Below are 22,152 nucleotides of genomic sequence, written 5' to 3'. Positions count from 1 at the left end.
TGAATGAAATACTCATGAAAATGTATAATTATACAATTACGTGTGCCAAAAATCAGTAAAGCTGGACTTAATAAAAATGTAAAGTATTATAAATACCCACTTAATTGCACACAGCACAGACATAATTATATTTATCTATTTATATAGTGCATGAATAAGTAGATTGATATGTGAATGAAATGAAAATGACTTACAAAGAGACCATGTGTAAATAGCCCATCGAGACTTCAGAGTGGCCTCTATTGACTGCTTAGAAACCACTCAAAACACCCTAGCAACCATTCAGAGCACTTTATCAAGTGTAAAACCACACCCACATTGTGTCTATGTGCGAGTCCCCTGCAGGAAACACTGCTCATATTTCTCCACAAAGCGCTTTTGTGAGGAATTTCCTATTTCAGTGTGGCGCACAGTATGGAAACCATTTGTCTTATATATATAGGATATGTACAAGATGCGGGACAAGGCTCTTCATTTTGTTTATATATACCCGGCGTCCTCAGGAGCCCAATTAAACCAGAGTACACTAGAGTGAGAGGGATACACCGTGGAGTTGATGCAGTCGATGCAAGAAGAGAGAAAGCATCACGATAAAGCAGTTGCATTGATTAAATACATAAATCAAACCTAAATGAGCGTAGATATCATGAGAAATAAACGTTTTAGAGGCATTTAAGTGGGACTGTGCTAAGTGGCACTGAAAATGTTTTCTCAGTTGGTGTGTCAGTGGAAAAAGTAGGTTCTTATCCTAATTGCAAGAGCCAGTTTGTCTACTCTAACGGCCATTAATAAGACAGCCAGTGATAACTATGGCAAGTGCTGCCATGACTACTGTAAACATACAAGCAAAATACATCACAGTCAATGCATGGTAAACATCTTACTGCCACTGAACCTGTAGTCTGCAATCCAATTCAAAATAAAGGCACTGCAAATAGAAATGCAACTGAAATAAGTCAATTAAGATATTCAAGGCTGTTTACTTGAAACAAAAAAGCATTTCGATGTACACTCTAAAAAACGTTGAGTTTTTTATTTAACCCAATGGTTGAGTTAAAAATATTTGGTGCTTTGTTGGATAATTTTAAACTTTTAATCGGTTATTTATTAATAGCTCAATCAGTTGAGTTACATATTTGGTGCTTTGTTGGATTATTTTTAACTTTTATTGGGTTATTTATTAATAACTCAACCAATTGGGTTAAATAATTGGTGCTTTGTTGGGTTATTTTGAACTAATATTGGATTATTTATTTACTAACTCAACCAGTTGGGTTAAAAAAATTTGATCTTCAACAGTCAACTGACACAGAACAGCAGTATTAACATGCGTGCCTATGTTGTTTTTGTATTGTAAGGTTTATTTAAGCTCTAATGCAATAATATATATATATATATATATATATATATATATATATATATATATATATATATATATATATATATATATATATATATATATATATATATATATATATATATATATATATATATACATATTAATTAAATTACCTCTCCATGTTGTGTTTTTTATATCCGTTTGACCAGCACTCTTAAGTATTGATGATACAAACACTTTTCATAGTCAATCCATATTAAACACTCCACACTGGCTTCAAATGTATATCCTCATATAGGTTCTTTCCATGTGGGAGTTTTACTTTAGTAAAATAACTTTGATAATAGCATGATATAATAACATGATATTCACTCAGTTAAAATAGTTGGGTTAAAAATACAACATATAACTCAGCTATAGGTTATTATAGCACCTTTCCAATGGGTTATTTTAACCCAATGCATTGTGTTATATAATTTAACCCAATGCATTGGGTTATTTTGATTAAATGCTGTTTTTTACCTTTCTGGTATTTCTATTGCTACTACTATTCATTTTATGTTATGGCTGTGTAAATAAATAACATGCAGTTTTTTTTTTAAATATTCTAAATGCGTTATTTCCACAACATTTTAGATTCCAGACACTTAAGCTTTTTTTTATCCATAAGATCAGCAACGAAGCGGATGTTTGTATCATAAATAATTGAGAATTCTGGTGAAATGGATAGAAAAAACACAACACGGAAAGATAATTTGATAAAAAACAAACAAAATAAACTTGAGCCTATAATACAGCTGTCCTGCATCAATTAAATCAGTAGACTGTTGAAATTCAACATTTTTAACCCAACTGGTTGAGTTTTTAAATAAATAACCCAATAAAGGTAAAAAAACAACAAAAAACAACAAGCACCAAATACTTAACCCAACTGGTTGAGTCATTAATAAATAATCAAATAAAGGTTAAAAAAAAACAACAACACAGCATCAAATATTTTAACTCAATCATTGGGTTAATTAAATAACTCAAAGTTTTTAAGTGTGAAGATAAAAAACCTTAAGTGTCTGGAACTTAAAATGTAATGGAAATAAAGCATTTTCAATATTTAAAAGAACTGCATGTTATTTATTTACACAGCCATAATATAAAATTAAAACTAGTACTAGTGATAGTAGCAATGGTAATACCAGAATGGAAAAAATTGCATTTAATCAAAATAACCCAATGCATTGGGTTAAATTATATAACCCAATGCATTGGGTTAAAATAACCCATAGTTGAGAAGGTGCTATAATAACCTATAGCTGGGTTATATGTTGGGGTAGTTTTAACCCAACTATTTTAACTGAGTGAATATCATGTTATTATATCATGCTATTATCAAAGTTATTTTAGTAAACTAAAACTCCCACATGGAAAGAACCTATATGAGGATACATTTGAAGTCAGAATTATTAGCCCCTTTTTTTTTCTTTTTTTGAAGGTCGCTGGTTCGAGTCTCGGCTGGGTCAGTTGGCGTTTCTGTGTGGAGTTTGCATGTTCTTCCTGTGTTCGCGTGGGTTTCCTCCGGGTGCTCCGGTTTCCCCCACAGTCCAAAGGTTACCCTAACCAGCCTAGTTAACCTAATTAACCTAGTCAAGCCTATAAATGTCACTTTAAGCTGTATAGAAGTGTCTTGAAAAATATCTAGTCAAATATTATTTACTGTCATCATGGCAAAGATAAAACAAATCAGTGATTAGAGATGAGTTATGAAAACTATTATATTTTAAAAATGTGCTGAATTTTTTTTCTTCTCTCGGTTAAACAGAAATTGGGGAAAAAATAAATGAGGCTAATAATTTCGGGGGGCTAATAATTCTGACTTCAACTTTATGTTTGAGCTAATAATATTGGAATGTTAATTTTTTTATTTTAAACTGCTTTTATTCTAGCTCAAATAAAACAAATGAGCTTTTTTTCAGAAGAAAAAACATTATAGAAAATACTGTGATACTGAAAAAAAATACTGAAATATTTGGAAAAACAAATCACAGGAGAGCTAATAATTTTGACCCCCTATATTATTTTTAATATAACATTAATATACCCTGATACACATTGATAAATCACAGCACCCTTACATTTACATTAAATAGACACTTTCAAAGGTCTCTGCACCAGACTGACTGATTAAGCCAATTCAAGACCTTGAATATCAGAGGAGGAAGCGTTTTATGTTCCCGAGGGAAAGGATTTGCAGAAGGAAAATGCATTGTCTGTTAAATGGACTTTCCAAGTACTTCCTTGGAAAAGGAGTGTCCTGTTCTGATACACTATGACCTCTTTAAGAGCACTCAAATAATGTGCCTGATTTCCTTGTACACTCTTGTCCATTCAAGCGTGGAATGGATTTCAGCTTGTCAGATCACAGGTCATATGCTTACCTCCCAAAAAAAGCGTATTTGGACAGTAATGATTAAATGAATATATGACTCAGCTGAGAAGCCTGCGCACTGCACATTGTTGTGGACTAAATGGTCGGAACACAGTTAAATATTTTGCCCCCATCTTTTTATGTAACAGGATTGGACAGATGGTGTCCAGATAACAGCAGTCTTACATCACATCGCACCAGACAACGGCTTTCATCACCAGATAGAACAGTATAAATAATACAAAGCCATTAAAGGTCTAAAGCTGACAATACATGAGCACCGATTCAGACATATTAGGGAAAGGCTTTGGCCGTGTTCACATTGGCTATTAGTTCTGCTTAATATATATATAATGTGTGACATACAGTCAGAATTATTAGCCCCCCTTTGATTCTTTTTTAAATATTTCCCAAATTATGTTTAACAGAGCAAGGAAATTTTCACAGCATGTCTGATAATATTTTTTCTTCTGGAGAAAGTCTTTTTTGTTTTATTTGAGCTAGAATAAAAGCAGTTATTAATTTTTTAAACACCATTTCAAGGTCAATATTATTAGCCCATTTAAGCTATATATTTTTTAAATAGTCTACAGAACAAACCATCGTTATACAATAACTTGCCTAATTACCCAAACCTGCCTAGTTAACCTAATAAACCTAGTTAAGCCTTTAAATGTCACTTTAAGCTGTATAAAAGTGTTGGTAACACTTTATAATAACTACACACTATAAATCATTTATTAAGCATTAGCAAATAGTGACTTCATTATCTATTAAGCATTAACTCTGCATTAATAAACGTTAATAAACAGTTTAAACATGTTCTCCCTGCGTTGGCGTGGGTTTCCTCCGGGTGCTCCGGTTTCCCTCACAGTCCAAAGACATGCGGTACAGGTGAATTGGGTAGGTTAATTGTCCGTAGTGTATGAGAGTTTATGGATTTTTGGAAGGGCATCCGCTGCATAAAATATATGCAGGATAAGTTGGCGGTTCATTCCGCTGTGGCAACCCCAGATTAATAAAGGGACTAAACCAAAAAGAAAATGAAAATGAATATATATATATATATATATATATATATATATATATATATATATATATATATATATATATATATATATATATTGCAATGACAACAGGCAATTGCAGTGTAATTATTACTTTAGATTTGACAATTTTAAAGAAGTATAACAATGACATAGTAAAAGAAAGAGAGAGAATGAATGCATCAATAAAAAGGGGGCCAAAGGAGCGAGGGCACATGAAAAAAAAATAAATGCTGAATATTAAATAAAGCACATTTTAGGCGTTTTAACCACTTTCTTGATACGATACTCTGAAATTCACGGATTGCAAATAGAGGTAAAGTTGGTTTTATATTTGGATATTCAGACATTCTCCTTAATGATATCATTTCAGAAAAGTATTCTTTGAAAATTGTAAATAGGAAAATCAAAGTACAACATTGTTCACAGTCAATTAGATAGTGGTACTGTTGTTTTCAAGTCATACTTGCATGCTAATTCCGATCGAATATTCAAAGTAACATGGTAAACAATACAGAGACTGCTAAATGAACAAATGTGCGAATATAAAACCAATTGTAAAGTATTCTAAAGTTAACTTTACCTCTATGTATTGCACTATTACATTGAGTACTGAAGATTGCAACAGCATAAAAAGCCCACTTTCTGAATATTTCTAAAACAGTAGATTATCCTATCTGTTTATATGCATTGCATTCTTTCATGCTACAATCTTAAAGTGATGTTCATCAGACCCAATAAGCTACCCAGCAAGACAATACCCTATTATTTTTCGTTGTTTCGTCCAGTTTGCATCAGACACTCGTACTTATCTCAGCTGAAGCGCTGCCCCAGCTTTTTCACTTGTTTATTTACTTCTTTCTAAAATGCTGCACAGTTATAGCTCGCTCATGTTTGAAACACAGCCACCGAAGTGAGTAGCCGCGCCGTGTCTGAGGAGCCAGCAGAGGAAAGTGTGAGAAAGCAAAAGAAACCCCTCCCTCCTCAGTGCTGCACTGGGACACACAGACTGCAGTGCACACTGTGTAGTGTTGATCAGAGGCGGAGTTTCACCTCAGCACCGAAACCAGCAGAAAAAAAATTCAGGTGTCCGCAGTTCAGTCACTCAGTCAGTAACTCATACCAGTAACGCACACGGGACTACTGCGGGGACCAGAACACGGGATTTTAACTCCGTAAGAGCAAGTGAAAACAATATTAAGCCATAAGGACGAACGCGTTTTATTGTGAACGGCGGTGTGTTTGTATTGAACATCTTTTCCCCCGGTGTGTTTTCGTTTGTCGCTTCCGCTTTTTTTCCTCGTCCAGCAGCAGGAGTCAAGTGGGAATTTCGGATTCTCTGGAAACTGCTTCACTTGGACACTGAGAGGAATATCAAGTCACTTATTGTTCGTGTGGTGAGTACATGTGTGTCCTGTCATGTTTGTACGTTTTTGTTTTGGTCAAACTTTTCTTCGCCATGTTTCAGTCGTCAGTGCGCATGTGACGGAAATGCACCTGAATCAGGTAACTGTTATTAGACGCACCTCGGCGTTTGCGTTAAGATCAGATAGTTTAGCTTTATTTGACAAACCTCCAAACATTCTCCTTTATAAGAATTTAAGAGCTTGCAATGTAAATTGGTGTGTGTTAATAATGGCTACTAACATTAATGGTTTCAATACCATGTCACTACTGCTGGGTCAACTTTTCAGTTTTAATGTTTAGGCTAAACACAACATAGAGGTAAAGTTGGTTTTATATTAGGATATTCTGACATTCTCCTTAATTTCATTTCAGAAAAGTTTTCTTTGAAAAATGTTAATAGAAAATCGTATTAGCAGAAAATGACTATCAAAGTACAACATTGTTTACAGTCAATTAGATAGTGGTAGGCTACTGTTGTTTTCAAGTCATACTTGCATGCTAATTCCGATCGAATATTCAAACTAACACGGTAAACAATACAGAGACTGCTAAATGAACAAATATGCGACTATAAAACCAACGTTACCTCTATAAACACAACAGATCAATACACAGGTTTGGGGTCAGTAGTTTTTTTATTGTTTTAAAATAAGCTTATCCTGCTGACCAAAGCTCCATTTATTTAATCAAAAATACAGCACACATTGTAAAATTGTGAAATGTTATTGCACTATAAAATAACTGTTCAAAAGTACTTTATAATTTAATTTTAATAATTTATTCCAGTGATTGAATGATGAATTATCAGCTTCATTACCCCAGTCTTCATAGTCACATTAACCTTCAGAAATAACTCTTTATATTAATTATTATAATAATAATTATTATTATTAATAATAATAATAATATCATCATCATGATCATTATTATTATTATTATTATTATTATTATTAATATTATCATCATCATGATCATTATTATTATTATTAATGGTAATAGTAGTAATTGCATTTGAAACTACATAAAATAAGAAAGCAGTTCTTTATTAGTTATTTTTTAAAATAAATATTTAACCATTGTTTTTCATTTAATAAATACCGCCTTGATGAACAGAATAATTTTCTTAAAAAAAAAAAAAAAACTGACCCCAAACTAGTAAACTGTTTTACAATAGAAAACGCGCTTCACAAACAAAAATGTATATAAACTATCTATACATCAAAAGTTTGGGGTCAAGGTTTTTTTTTAAATAAGCTTATTCTACTGACCAAGACTCCATTTATTTAATCAAATATACAGCACACATTTTAAAATTGTGAAATGTTACTGCACTAAAAAATAACTGTTTAAAAGTACGTTATATTTTAATTTGATAATTATTCCAGGGATTTAAGAGTCAAATAAACCTTCGCAAATCACTCTAATATTAATTATAATAATTATTATCATTATTATTATTATTATTTATATTAAAATAAAAAAGACTGGAGTAATAATTGCATTTAAAACTACATACAATAAGAAAGCAGTTATTTATTTTAATAAATGTTTAACCATTGTTTTGCATTTAATAAATATCACCTTGATGAAAATAATAATTTTCTTTAAAAAAAAAAAAAAAACTGAAGCCAAACTTTTGACTTTTGTAAGTTTTAAGATACTAAAAACCTGAATTTGTTCGGCAACGGCAAGGCATGTTTATTTGTATAGCACATTTCATACACAGTGGTAATTCAAAGTGCTCTACATAAAGAATAAAACAAACAAGTAAAAGAAATAAAAAACAAAGAATAAATATGATTAAAAACTGATTAAAATAGGTTTTAAAAGGAATTGAAAAGAAAAGAAAGACATACGTATAAATTTTTGGAAGTTATTTCTTTATTGTGTCTAATTTATGACATGTAATCGGTCATACTAATGTAATGCTTTATGCTTTTTTGCATGCAACTTACTAAATTTAGTGAGTTTCTTAAGTCAAGAAAGCAAATCTAAAATATTATTTAAAAAATACTGTTCTGCAGTTTTGCCATTAAAAATATTTTCTTATTTCTCTTAGAATATAGACACATTTCAGTGGGAAATTTACAGAAATGCTGATTAACTAGCTCATTAGATCTACATTGTTCAAACATTCCATATAAATTATTTAAGTAATAAATATTTAAAATAATTAATAATGATGATAATAATAATAATAATAATAATTAATATTATTATTACTACTACTATTTGTCTTAAACACTTTTTCTTAAATACACTTTTTACCCAGATAAAAAAACAAAAACAAAAAAAAAAATTCAACTTTATATTTACTATATATTCGCTTAATTCACAAATAAGTCTTTTAATGTATTTATATTTACACAATGGTAATTCAAAGTGCTTTACATAAACAACAAGAAAAAACAAGTGTAAGAAATAAAAACAAAGAATAAAAATGATTAAAATGTCTTAAAACATGGTTTAAAGGAATGAAAAATAAAAGAATTACATAATTATATACAGATATTGAAGCTATGCCTTTTACTGTGTCTAGATTATGACATGTAGCATATTTAGTCGCACACCACTGAAAATTGGTCATACTAACGTCAAGCTTTGGGCTTTTTTGCATGCACCTTACTGGATTTAGTGGGTTTCTTGAGTCAAGAAAACAACTGTATAATATATTAAAAAAACTTATTGATCTACAATTTTGCCATAAAAAATATTTTCTAATTTTTCTCAGAAAGAATATATGATGCAAAAGCCACTAAATGCCATCTAAATTTTACTCCGCCTCCCATGTTTATGGACAGTTATTTCACTTTAAAGGCAATGACAATCAAATATTCATCATCTTACAAGTGAAACATCTGGTCATAAACACAAGATCCTAAAAAAAATGGTCATTTTAGAAGAAAATTTCAGACGGCACTTAGAGGCTTTTGCATCTGAACTCTTCATATAGATACATATTTCAGTGGAAACTTTACAGACGTGCTGATTTCATGTCTAATTACATCTACATTGTTGTTCAAATATTCCATATAAAATATTCTTGTTGGGCCCTTAAAGAGAAATTTATCAAACTTGTCCTTAAATAAATAAATAAATAAATAAAAAACAATTAGCTTAAACACTTGCTTAAATAAACTTTTAACCCAGATATGTAACTTTAAAAAAGAACTATTTAACTTATATTTATAATATATATTCACTTAATTCTCACATTCTGATTAGAAAAATAAGTGATTGTGGTATAAATGTTTGATTAGTTGTTACATGAATTATTATAATTATTATTATTTATTTATTTATTTATTTATTATTATTATTATTATTATTATTATTATTATTATTATTATTATTATTTTTCATTTTATTGCTGGGCTCTTGTAGATTCAAAATCAGTGAGTGATTATATTTTTCTCTGGAAGCATAAAAGTTGTAGTAAAGCTATTTCATCTAGGGATGCAAATGCTCTTCATTCGTTTCTTTGCCGTAGACATTATAGCTGATTAAATTGGCTCCACACACACCTGCCAAAGCACTCTTCTCATTAAAGTTTGCTGCCTGTGCGTTTCATTTCAACACCATGCGATTGCAGAAGTTTGACTCTTATGCACAAGAAGCTGGTTTATGTTATGGCTCATTCAGTCAGACAAGAAAAAAAAACTGCATGTTAATTTTGGTTATTGGCTTTTGCTTGTATACATTACAGCACTCTGAGTTTAAGAAAAGCACAATCACCAAAATGTATTATTATTATTAATATTTCCTTTCTCAATATTCTCTATCCATAATTATGCTACATTGGCTCATTCTAAAAACTTGGCCTTACATACATTTCTTAAGATCGTGAATTATGTAGCCAGAGGTACGTTTGGCTGCATTTCGTCTTTAAAACGAACGCTACAGGGTGGTATGATGCGGTTTCTTTTCGAGCTTTCTAGCTGACCGCTTACCTCTGTATTGCACGCCGACCACGATGACAGGGTTCAAGTCTAACGAAGAACAGTCCCAGAAACCCGGTAAGACAAAAACAAAAGGCAAAAAATGAAATGAACAAGTAAAATAACCATAGCTGTCAACATAAGGATGTGAAAATAAGGGATATACCCCCCCCAATCCTTTATTATTTACAAAGTATAGAATAAATAGTATGCATTAGAAAAAGCTGCAAATAAATTGGCTGTTTAGCCTATTGAAATTAATAGCTATTATAAAGAAATTGACTTAAGTTATCAAATCTCATTATTCTTTTCTTTACTGTTTAATTTTAACATTCTGTTTAAAGAGCAGCGAATGAGTCTCTCATTTATATTTTTCATTTGATTACATTAAATAAGAGGGGTCACTTTAAAATGCACAGATCTAAAATTATAATCAAAGCCTTCGATTGCTTTTCTAAATGTTTATGCTCATTTAGGACAAAATTTGTTGTTTCAAAGAAAACTTTGAAGATCGACATCTTTAAATGTTGTTGTTATTATTATTATATTATTCATTCATTCTTTAATTTTCTTGTCGGCTTAGTCCCTCTATTAATCCGTTGTCACCACAGCGGAATGAACCGCCAACTTATCCAGCAAGTTTTTACGCAGCGGATGCCCTTCCAGCCACAACCCATCTCTGGGAAACATCCACACACACACATTCACACACTACAGACAATTTAGCCTACCCAATTCACCTGTATCGCATTTGGGCTGTGGGGGGCTGTGGGGGAAACTGGAGCACCCGGAGGAAACCCATGCGAACGCAGGGAGAACATGCAAACTCCACACAGAAATGCCAACTGAGCCGAGGCTCAAACCAGCGACCTTCTTGCTGTGAGGCGACAGCACTACCTACTGCGCCACTGCTTCGGCCATTATTATTATTATTATTATTATTATTATTATTATTAATAATAATTTTGTCTATATGTTAGTTTAAACACGCACCCAAAACCCAGACTTGGCTCCTCTTCAATTCGCATGTACAGAATCCATTTGGGAAACAGCATCAGTTTATCACCATGGATCGTGCCCGACAGTCACACACTGCTACGTGAACTGACTGTTTTGATGATTGCATAGGAAGGGCAACGGCACCTGTAATAGAAATGAAGGGAATCCTGCCATTTGAATCATTATTTCAAAGTGTTTTCATGCCTAAACAAAACGAAAGCACAGAACAGATTCACATTTAAGAGCAAGGGCCGTCCCCTGGTGGTCGGCGGTATGGGTTGTGTATAGGGAGGATCGGCTTCTTAATGTTTATTGCCACTCTTCATATGAAGATTAGAAATACGGGAAAATACGTTTACAAGATGATAGCGAGATAGAACTGTAAAATACAGGAGAATCCCAGGAAAAAACGGGAGGGTTGACAGGTATGTAAATAACAGGGTGAGAATGTGGTAAAATCTGAAAACGTGGTAAAAATCAGGCAGCCACTAGGGGTTTATTTTTCTGGATTGTTTTTGAAAAAACTGTCGATTGGGTTTAGGGAAGGGCAGGGCTCGAAATTAAACTCTTTTCTTGGTAGCACCGGTGCTCCTAACTTGAAAAATTTAGTCGCACTCACCAAAAATGATGAGCACCGTTACTACACGTTTTATATTAACATATTCTGTTATATATTAACACACTAATCACAATTAACAAATAAACTAAAATTTGCATGCGCTCCCGGCCCTGCACACACTGCTCCATGTAAATGAGATGAACTGATTCAAGAATAATGAGTGTGCTGTTCTCACGGGTGCTGTCTGATACTGCACAGATTATATATGCTCAGGGCCGGAGCAAGCTGAACTGCCGCTGTAGGCAGAGAACGATCACACCGCCCTCAACCCCAATGTGAAAACAAAAGTGACCGGTTATAAAAATGAAGTGGTGTTGCAGACCTCTATTCTGCCGCCCTATGCACAGATATAACTGAGGACGCGCGGGTGCTGAGGGAGGGAGGTGTCGCGGACGCTGCCCTCTTTATTCTGCCGTCCTTTGCGCGGATATAACTGAGGATGCGCAGGTGCTGAGGGAGGGAGGGAGGTGTCGCGGACGCTGTCCTCTCTATTTTGCCGCCCTTTGCGCGGATATAACTGAGGACTCGCGGGTGTCACGGACCTCTATTCTGCCGCCCTATGTGCGGATTTAACTGAGGACACGCGGGTGCTGATGGAGGTGTCGCCAACGCCACCCTCTCTATTTTGTCGCCTATGCGCGAATATATCTGAGGACGTGGGTGGTGAGGAAGGTGTCGCGGACATAACTGAGGACGTGGGTACGCGGGCTGTAAGGGAGGTGTCATGGACGCCGCTCTCTCTATACTGCCGCCCTAGGCGGTCGCCTAGGTTGCCTCTATGGACGCGCCGGCCCTGTATATGCTCTCTAGCAATGGTGAACACTGTTTCAGCCGCACGACTGACAGCATCATGACTATTAAATGAAGGATTAAATAAAGTTAGAACATCTCGTGCTTAAAATATGTAGATTCAGGGTCAAACGCTGTTACCTGAAAACTCCATCCTACCGGCTTTATGCTGAATGGCTTTAGTCATTTTCAGAGTGGACTTTAGTCACTGGAAGACTTTTATCCACTCTTCGAAAAGTGTAAATGCTGGATTGACATTCAGCACATGATTACTAATCAGATGTGCCATTATTTGTGACTTTAGGTGGTTTCTAAAACTAAATCTATCAGTGTTGTTTTCATTCTCTCCGATTCAGACCTTTACATTTTCGCGGCTTAGGCTTCCTGTCATCGGAACTGAGTGATTGACAGCTGATATTAACCAATCCATTCGCGTTCTGTTCTAGCGCAGTGGGCCAATAAGATGAGCTTAAAGGCAGGGCAAGCATTGCCGGCTTTGTTTACAGCAGCAAGTTGACATGTCTACTGTTTTAAACCATTCCTGACTGCTGTGTTTGTTGTTTTAGGTGCATAGTTGCTTAATGCTTGAATGCCTCCTAATTCTACGCATGTGCATGTGCTGTGAAAACCGGTCTCACGACATCGATTTTAAACACGCACGAATGCTCCCAAATATATTTTGAGGTCACATAGATAACATTTCGGGTGTAGGCAGGTCAATCGGTGCTTTTAAAAACACTATCAGTTGGGTTTAGGGAAGATCGATGGGGTGGGTCAGTAGATCGATTAGTCCAGGGGTGTCCAAACTTGGTCCTGGAGGGCCGGTGTCCTGCATTGTTTAGCTCCACCTTCCTTCAACACACCTGCCTGGAGCTTTCTAGTATACTCGGAAAGAGCTTGATTAGCTGGTACAGGTGTGTTTAATTGGGGTTGGAACTAAATATGCCTGACACCGGCCCTCCAGGACCGAGTTTGGGCACCCCTGGATTAGTCAGTCAGTCTTTCGACAGCAGCTTCTAGTGGATTTACAAAAGAACAGCAGGGGTGAATGGCACTTGCGAGAGAAATTTTGAGATCTCAAGCGGTCATACACAGTGGTCTCTAGCGGATTCATGAAAACAAAAACTGCAAAAAATAGACCTCCTTGGAACATATTTGGCGCTCTCCAGAAATGTACATAGAGGTACATTTTCAGAATGAGCCTGGATTGTACTTGTCATTATTTACATTTCAGATATTCTCATGTCAGGGTGACTCTGAAGTTTAGGTAGGGATGATTGCGTATTGATTGACGACAAAGTTTAAAGCTAATGCATTTTTCTTTACCTTATACATGTGCTCTGTCTACATTTCTCCCACCACCATTGAATCATGATGGTATGCGGCAGAACCGGCTCTGTCTGTCCTGTCTCTGATCAGTTTTCTTGTTCAAACCATCCACAATTCACTCATTCACATGCGTCTTAAACACTGACTTAAGATCATTTTGCGGCTGTCAGTCAGTTTCCTGTTGAGAATTAATGGAATTGTCCAGGGAGGAGTTTCGTGGTAAAGCCAGTTAAGCAGATCGAGCTTGTGGAAACAAGGATGATTTCATATGTAGCATGTGCTTGCCTTTTGCATAGGCGCATTCAGTAAGCATGAATGTGCATGTGTCTGCTTGCATGGCCGCGGGCATGTTTGAAAGCGAGATAAACATATGACTGTTTTAGCACAGGCTTAACGATGATGTCACATTTATGAATCATAACTGGACGGACGACATTTACAAATGAACATTTTGTTTTAGGATGTGGGTTGACTCATTTTGAAAGGCAAACAGTGCAAACATTTATTTAATATAGATGCATGGATATTGAATGCTACGAGATATGAATTTTTTGTGCTGGCTTGATGATGATGTCACATTTATGAATCATAACTTAAAGGACATTTACAAATGGACATTGTGTTTTAGGATGTGGGTTGACTTATTTTGAAAGAGAAACCATTTAACGTAGAAACATTTTAGTAGATGCATGGATATTCAATACTATGAGATAAATGTATGACTCTGTGCAAGCTTAATGATGATGTCACATTTATAAATCATAACTTAAAGGATATTTACAAATGTGCATTGTGTTTTAGGATGTGGGTTGACTCATTTTGAAAGGAAGAACTATTTGAAATATTTTTCCACCTTAAGTTTGGCAGATGCATTGGCATTTAGCACTATGAGATAAGCATATGACTCTGAGCAAAGTTATTGATGTCACTTTTATGAATCCTAACTGGAAGGACATTTACAAATTAGAGGTGCACGATTCTGGCTAAAATGAGAATCGCGATTTTTTTTTTTGCTTATAATAAAGATCACGATTTTCTCACGATTCTGTAGATGTAAAATAAAGGTATGGTAAAAACAAACATGGCACAACATCGATTATAATATTATGTGTAGGTCTACTGGTTTCTATAAATAATTAAATTCTACTTATAATAATTCTGATGTTGAATTATTATGTTTGAGATATATGTTTGCAATCTGTCATATTAGACTATTTTAATCACTGGTAAAATCAGACATTTGCCATTATCAGATTATTTTCAACAATATATAGGCTAGTAGTTATATTCACATTGTAAACATTTATTTTCATGCACAACTGCATGTTCACTATGAAAGAAAAACATATCAAACGCTTGTCGTAATCATAACTCTAAAATGCGATTTGATCATTTAAATGAAGTGCACACTTTCGGTTTCATTCTGACTGCTAAGTGCTTGTTCATACTTCGCGCGCGGCTCCCAAACGATCACTCTGTGACACAAACTGAATATTATTTGCAACTGTATTACCTGTTACTCGCAACATATGCAGGTTCTGTTCACTAAAGTAGACGCATGCGCATCTATCATTAAGTGCGCGCGCTCTCTGTGATGACAGCTTATGGTCAGCAGCTCACGTCACATGTGATTTCCCGATCGCGAAAACATCATTATATTAAGACAAAAATGACATTTTTAGGTGGATTATACCTTATAAATACAATATGTGACTCATTCAACATCAGTACAATAATAATATTATTATCGATGTTGTGCCATGTTTGTTTTTACCATACCTTTATTTTACATCCACAGAATCGTGAGAAAATAGTGATCTTTATTTTAAGAAAAAAAATGGCTATTCTCATTTTAGCCAGAATCGTGCAGCTCTACTATATGATGCTCAAAACTAATATAACGTTCAGTCTTATGCTTGTCAGGATGCTCCTCAGACACTAACTGACAGGTGCTTATGGGTAAATGCAACTGAGCGCTGGCACTTTTTTTGCTGATCTCACTGAATCAAAATAGACCCCATTTTTTTTCAGCAGAGCATCCATGCTGCTTGGTTTGTTATTGTTTACAAGGAATCCTCGACTGAATATCTGGAAGTGTCTGACTAAGCACCGCACTAATAATGCATGAAGCCACTGACGCTGAATTAATGTTTTAAACCCTGCCGGAGGAAGCCATTTTTTTCGACTGAAAAATAAAAGGAAAGCGAGTTGGTGGCCGCATTGTGGATTTGACATTTATTGGCAAGCTGTTAAGGAAAACGAGGAAACGTTAAGGAAGTGGAGTATGTTTCTGAGAGGATATTGTACTTCAGTCACTGATAAAAGTGAACGTCTGTGTAAATCTGTTTGTGTTTGTTCGAGAGTGGCTTCGTCACCTCTGTATGAATGTATTGTGTGTTTTAATGGCTGTGACCTGGACTCAAAGTGCTGACCGTGTGCTGGAACGCAACGCATGAGCGACAGGAAGCCCACGCAGGAAACATCCGCTGCATTGTTGCTTGAAGCCAGAACTGCCTTTTCCATTCCTTCGGGAGTTTCTGCCGCTCCCTCAATGTTGTTTCAGGGTTTCAGGAGCGTGTCATGTTTCTCCTGAGCTGTGTGGCCGACTAAGGCCTTTTTTTGTGGCAGTTGTTTTCAGAAAAAGGATGTTTTTCTACATTGAGTGACGACCTGTTTTTTAGCGCTCTCTTCTGTGGCGTGTGTCGTATTCCTCACAATGACTTTGTCAGTTTTCAATGTGACAGATTTGTTGAGGCTTCTTGAATATATGGCATAGGGATGCAACGATTAACTGATTTCACTATTAACCGTGCTTTAATTCGTCATGGTTAATTAATCATGAAGGCTTCTCAACACCGTGTTTCTACAAGGAACAAAACTGCTGCAACTTAACAAAGTAATGCTAACTGAGTGCTAGTTTGAAGTTCTGAGCTTGTACTGTACACCATGCACACTTGATTAACTATAGCTGAGGCTATTAACTAAGGGCCAGTCACATGTCGCGTCTTTTGCATGCGCAAGTTCGTTGTTTCCAATGGAGGTGCGTGGCTTGCATATATGGAGTATGGGACTCGTGCTTTCCAGATGCACCTACTAAGAATGCCGTGAGCGCCCTACACTGAGGAAAAAAATACAAAATGAAAAATACAAAATGAAAAATACCAAACAATTTTGTTATATAGTTGATCAAAAGGTTCAGCAGCCTTTTAATGCATTTCTTCACTGTAAAAGGGAAATACTTAGCTATTATGTAACTTATATTTACATTAAACAAATATTACTTTCTTATTTATTTATTTATTTATTGATTTTTAATTTAATTTATTTATTTAAATTTTATTTTAATTCATTTAAAAACTAATTTTTAATTAATTATTTAAAATTGATTATTTAATTTTTTGAAAATATATATTTTCATTTGTTTTTTATTTATTTACATGTAAATAATTAGATTATTTTAATTCATGATTTTATATGAAGTTATTTAAATTTTATTTATTTACATTTTATTTTTTTCATTTATTTGAAAAATCATTTTAAATTTATTTATTAAATAATTTAAAATTCATTTATTTTTTATTTATTTACATGTAATTAATTAATGTATTTAAATTTATGATTTTATATGAAGTTATTTAAATTTTATTTATTTAAATTTTATTTTTTTTAATTTTATTTAAAAAATAATTTTTATTTATTTCTTAATTTATTGGAAATTCATTTATTTAAAATTTTGGATGTAAATTTTTTGTAAAGTCAATGTGTTGCTTTTTAAGGCAATTGATTTACTCTCTTTAAGTAACCAATCACTTTTTACAGTCTAGGGCAACTTTCTGCACAGGTTTGACTTGACCCAAATACTGCACTTGACTCTATTTAAGTGGAGTCAACTAAAAAGCTGCATTTTCAACATACTTGCAAGACTAAATTGACTCTAAAATCTGATTTATTATGCAGCACTAGCTTTTGTTCAGTCTTCCTCAAGGTTTCTAGCATCTGCACTGCTAAATGAGACTCCTGTTTTTTTTTTTAAAGCTCATCTGTTATTTATAGATGTAAAAATCATTGTTTTATTGCATTGCATAACTATCCATCTGTCATTTTCTGCAGCCGTTTCTCATACAAATGATGTTACGACTCCTCCCTCAGTTGGATATTTTTGTCATGCTTGCATTGCGATATTATGATCCAGTTCAATCAAACGCGTCGTTACGCTGCAGTATGGCAGTCAGCAGAGCAGATAGTTGTTGACGTGCGTTAGTTTGTGTAATCTGTCAGATGTTTTGTCATTGCTTAAACACATAAATGTGGGATTCATTAGCATCCGTTTCCCAACTTTTGACTGTTACAAAGAATGGAGATCGTCTAGAATAGCATGATGTTTCATTGCTGTAAACAAGTACAGCATGTAACCGCAAAGTTACACAATTTCTTTTTCGAGTCAAATCATCATGAGCTACGAGGACAAACGGAGTAGGAGTTGAAGAATGAGTCAAGGAATAAAAACAGCTTCTTAAACTTGTGAACTTTGCAGAGGGTAGTATTGAAGAAACCATCATCTTATTTTAAATGAACATTAATATTTAATCTGTGTATTATTCTACACTCATTGGCCACTTTATTAGGTACACCTTAATAGTAGTGGGTTGTACCCCTTTTGCCTTCAGAACTGCCTTAATCCTTCATGGCATAGATTCAACAAGGTACTGGAAATATTTCTTAGAGATTTTGCTCCATATTGACATTATAGCATCACGCAGTTGCCGCAGATTTGTCGGCTGCACATCCATGATGCGAATCTCCCGTTCCACCACATCCCAAAGGTGCTCAATCGGATTGAGATCTGGTGGCTGTGGAGGCCATTTGAGTACAGTGAACTCCATTGTCATGTTCAAGATGATTCTGAAGTCTGAGATGATTTGCGCTTTATGACATGGTGCGTTATTCTGCTGGAAAAGCCATCAGAAGATGGGGACACTGTGGTCATAAAGGGATGGATATGATCAGCAACAATACTCAGGTAGACTGTGGTGTTGACACGATGCTTAACTGGTACTAATGGTCCCAAAGTGTGCCAAGAAAATATCCCCCACATCATTACACCACCACCACCAGCCTGAACCATTGGTACAAGGCAGGATGGATCCATGCTTTCATGTTGTTGATGTCAAATTCTGACCCGACCATCCAAATGTCGCAGCAGAAATAGAGACTTATCAGACCAGGCAACGTTTCTCCATTCTTCTATTGTCCAATTTTAGTGAGCCTGTGCATATGTGCCCACAGAACTGCCGATCACTGGATATTTTCTCTCTATTGGACCATTCCAACCCGTCTGGCACCAACAACCATGCCACGTTCAAAGTCACTTAAATCCCCTTTCTTCCCCATTCGGATGCCTGTTTGAACTGCAGCAGATCATCTCGACCATGTCTACATGCCTAAATGCATTGAGTTGCTGCCATGTGATTGGCTGATTAGAAATGTGCGTTAACGAGCAGTTGGACAGGTGTACCTAATAAAGTGGCCGGTGAGTGTATGCGTATTAGCAGTGATGTAAAATGATCTCTTGATTAATTTACACCTGCAGGTGCTTCGTTATGCTGGAAATCTACAAACAAAAAGAATGGAGGGATCTTTATATTTTATTATAAAGATATTAAACCATTTGTGATAAGACAATTCAAGTCTTGCATTTTGATCGTTACAGCTTCAATTATATAGTATAGATAACTTCATATAAAGTAATGAATAATATGCTAGTGGAAGAAAGAGCCATTTATTACTTCAACTTCAAGTATTTAATGTCCATGACAGAGAAGCTGATATGGCAATAAACTAACAAATCAAATCGATCTTGCCATGAGGATAGTACTTAATATTTGACTAGATCTTCAAGATACTAGTCTACAGCACTTTAAAGGCTCAGCTAGGTTAATTAGGCAAGTCATTGTATAACTGTGGTTTGTTCTGTAGCCAATCAAAAAATATTGCTTAAAGGGTCCAATAATATTCACCTTAATATGTTTTTTTAAAAATTAATTTTAATATGGTTTAAAAAATTAAAAACTGCTTTTATTCTAGCCGAAATGGAACAATTGAGACCTTCTCCAGAAGAAAAAACATTATAGGAAATACTGTAAAAAAATCCCTCGCTCTATTTAAATATCACTTTAAGAAACATTTGAAAAAGGATAAAAAATATTGCACAGTAAGGCAAATAATTTTGCCTTACAACTGTGTATTTAGAATTTATTTTTAGAAAAGGATATTTTACAATAAATGCCAATGATATCCAAATCTGTTTAGTTGCCAACATTCTTAAAAAAAAAAAAAAAAAAAAAAAAAAACTATTTTGATGTCATGTTAAAAATCTTTAAAAATAAATTTTGGAGAGTGAGCTGTCTCTATAAAGGTTTTTATTTTTCTAAATCAAAACTGCAGCTAATGATGTTCCTGTATATAATTTTAGCACAAAAATGTGACATTTTGAGTGAGTCATTAGGGTGAAATTGTAAATTCGGAAGCTGATCAAAGGCGTAATGAGAACACGGGAAATGATGTCAGCTCAGAAATTTCCGCCTCGAAGGAGTGGGGGGTGAATAGTCACATAACTGAAACTAGACTGTCATCATTACTGTCTGTTCGGGTGATGTAATTACAAGCATAATACATTTTAAAATAGACATCTTTCTGACAAATGGGTCAAATGTGGATTGAAGGATAGTGGCCAAATGTAAAGATTAAAATCACAATTAATGAGTATCATGAGGAAGCACTGAGATTCACATGTTCTAAATGGGCGAATGAGACAGCAAATGACATTTTGTTAATGTGATTGGTTATTAATATTGAACAGGACACATTCTGATGTACTGGAGGAAAATGTATTTGATGCTTTAAAACCTATTTTCATCGTTAAACCTTATTTTAGAATTGGATATGACAGTCTTTTCTGACACTTGTGTTTGTGAAATTAAATGCTAATTTAACATAGTTTAAAGTTTTGCATTGAAATCTTTTGTTTTAGAAGGCTTTTTGCACTAAAACATACTTTAAAGTGTGCCTTTTCCATTCTTTTATACTAAAATAAAAATATTAAACTATGTTTAATATACCAGTTTATATTATATAATTATCAGTTCAATATTTAACTCTTTCTTTAAAATACTTTTCCGAAAACCTAGAGTAAGACTCCTGGGTTTATTACAAGGCTTGAACCTTTGTGAGTATATGAAAAGGAAAATGTTATTGTAATTCAGGTGTGTCAAACTCAATTCCTGGAGGGCCGAAGCCCTGCACAGTTTAGTTCCAACCTTGCTCCAACACACTTACCTGTAGGTTTCAAACAAGCCTGAAGGACTCGATTAGTTTGATCAGGTGTGTTTAATTAGGGTTGAAACTAAACTGTGCAGAGCGGCGGCCCTTTTGGAACTGAGTTTGACACCTGTGTTGTAATTGATGTAAGGCAAGGCAAGTCTGTTTATATAGCTCATTTCATACACAGTTGCAATTCAAAATGCTTTATATAATCAGGAAGAAAAGAGACAAGTATAAGAAAATAAAAACCAATAAAGCCTATAGCGCAATAAATGCACTATATGAATACACATTACATTACATTACTATTAGACTGTGAAGAGACTTTCAACCAGCACATCAAAACATGCTTCTGTAGACAATCACCTACTGCACCTTTAATATATAATCAAATATTTTTTCAGTTTTGTTTGTTGCCTTTTTGGACTTTAAACAAGTTGGGAACCTTGCTGTCAATGGAGGTCGAGAGCAGATTTCGTCATGCATCATGGATACTCCTAGCTTTCGATCTGGTGGATATTTTCATCCCTTTATTTTTCTGCTTCTGTGCCTTGGCTCTTGCCTGGCAAAGTTTGTGTCATGCTGGGCTGAATGAGCATGACTGGTGGCTCATGAGCTGCTCACCCATAATGTCAGCATTTTCCAGCTCTCCAGCTTCATCATCACCTGATTGCGCTGGCTATTATTCGCTCTTCGACACGCGGCGTTACTGTGAGCGATGATAAGACCACAAAGGATGATGAGGAGGTAAACGTGGGACTGATGTGTGGCCTTTTCAAAGCTGAGAGGTCTAGGGTGAAGTAGTGGATGTGAGGATTAAAATGAGTGTTTAGGTGTGCACCATACTGGAAATAATATGCACTGTTTTCATTTATTTAGCTATATTAAAATAATACATTTACTTCAGAATTAAACAGCTGTCACGGTGCAAACATCTTAAAATGAGA

At 34.6% G+C, this 22,152-nt stretch overlaps 1 protein-coding gene across 4 annotated transcripts in view; it reads left to right on the top strand.

Moving 5' to 3' along the window:
- The first annotated feature begins 5,907 nt into the window (after nucleotides 1-5,907).
- The window catches only part of usp53a (ubiquitin specific peptidase 53a), a 94,697-nt gene continuing 78,452 nt past the window's right edge, over nucleotides 5,908-22,152 (top strand). For 2 of the 4 annotated variants that reach the window (XM_073907557.1, XM_073907556.1), the window contains exons 1-2: nucleotides 5,908-5,979; nucleotides 6,113-6,201. The gene's annotated coding sequence lies outside the window, so the exon portion shown is untranslated. Of the gene's footprint in view, nucleotides 6,202-22,152 lie in introns of all 4 variants that reach the window. The other 2 variants (XM_073907555.1, XM_073907554.1) reach the window with 1 other exon arrangement.

The sequence above is a fragment of the Danio rerio genome, chromosome 7, assembly GCF_049306965.1.
Source record: "Danio rerio strain Tuebingen ecotype United States chromosome 7, GRCz12tu, whole genome shotgun sequence".
Classification (NCBI taxonomy): domain Eukaryota; kingdom Metazoa; phylum Chordata; class Actinopteri; order Cypriniformes; family Danionidae; genus Danio; species Danio rerio.
Note: the sequence above shows the minus strand (reverse complement) of the source record. Positions and strands in the feature narration are given on the sequence as shown.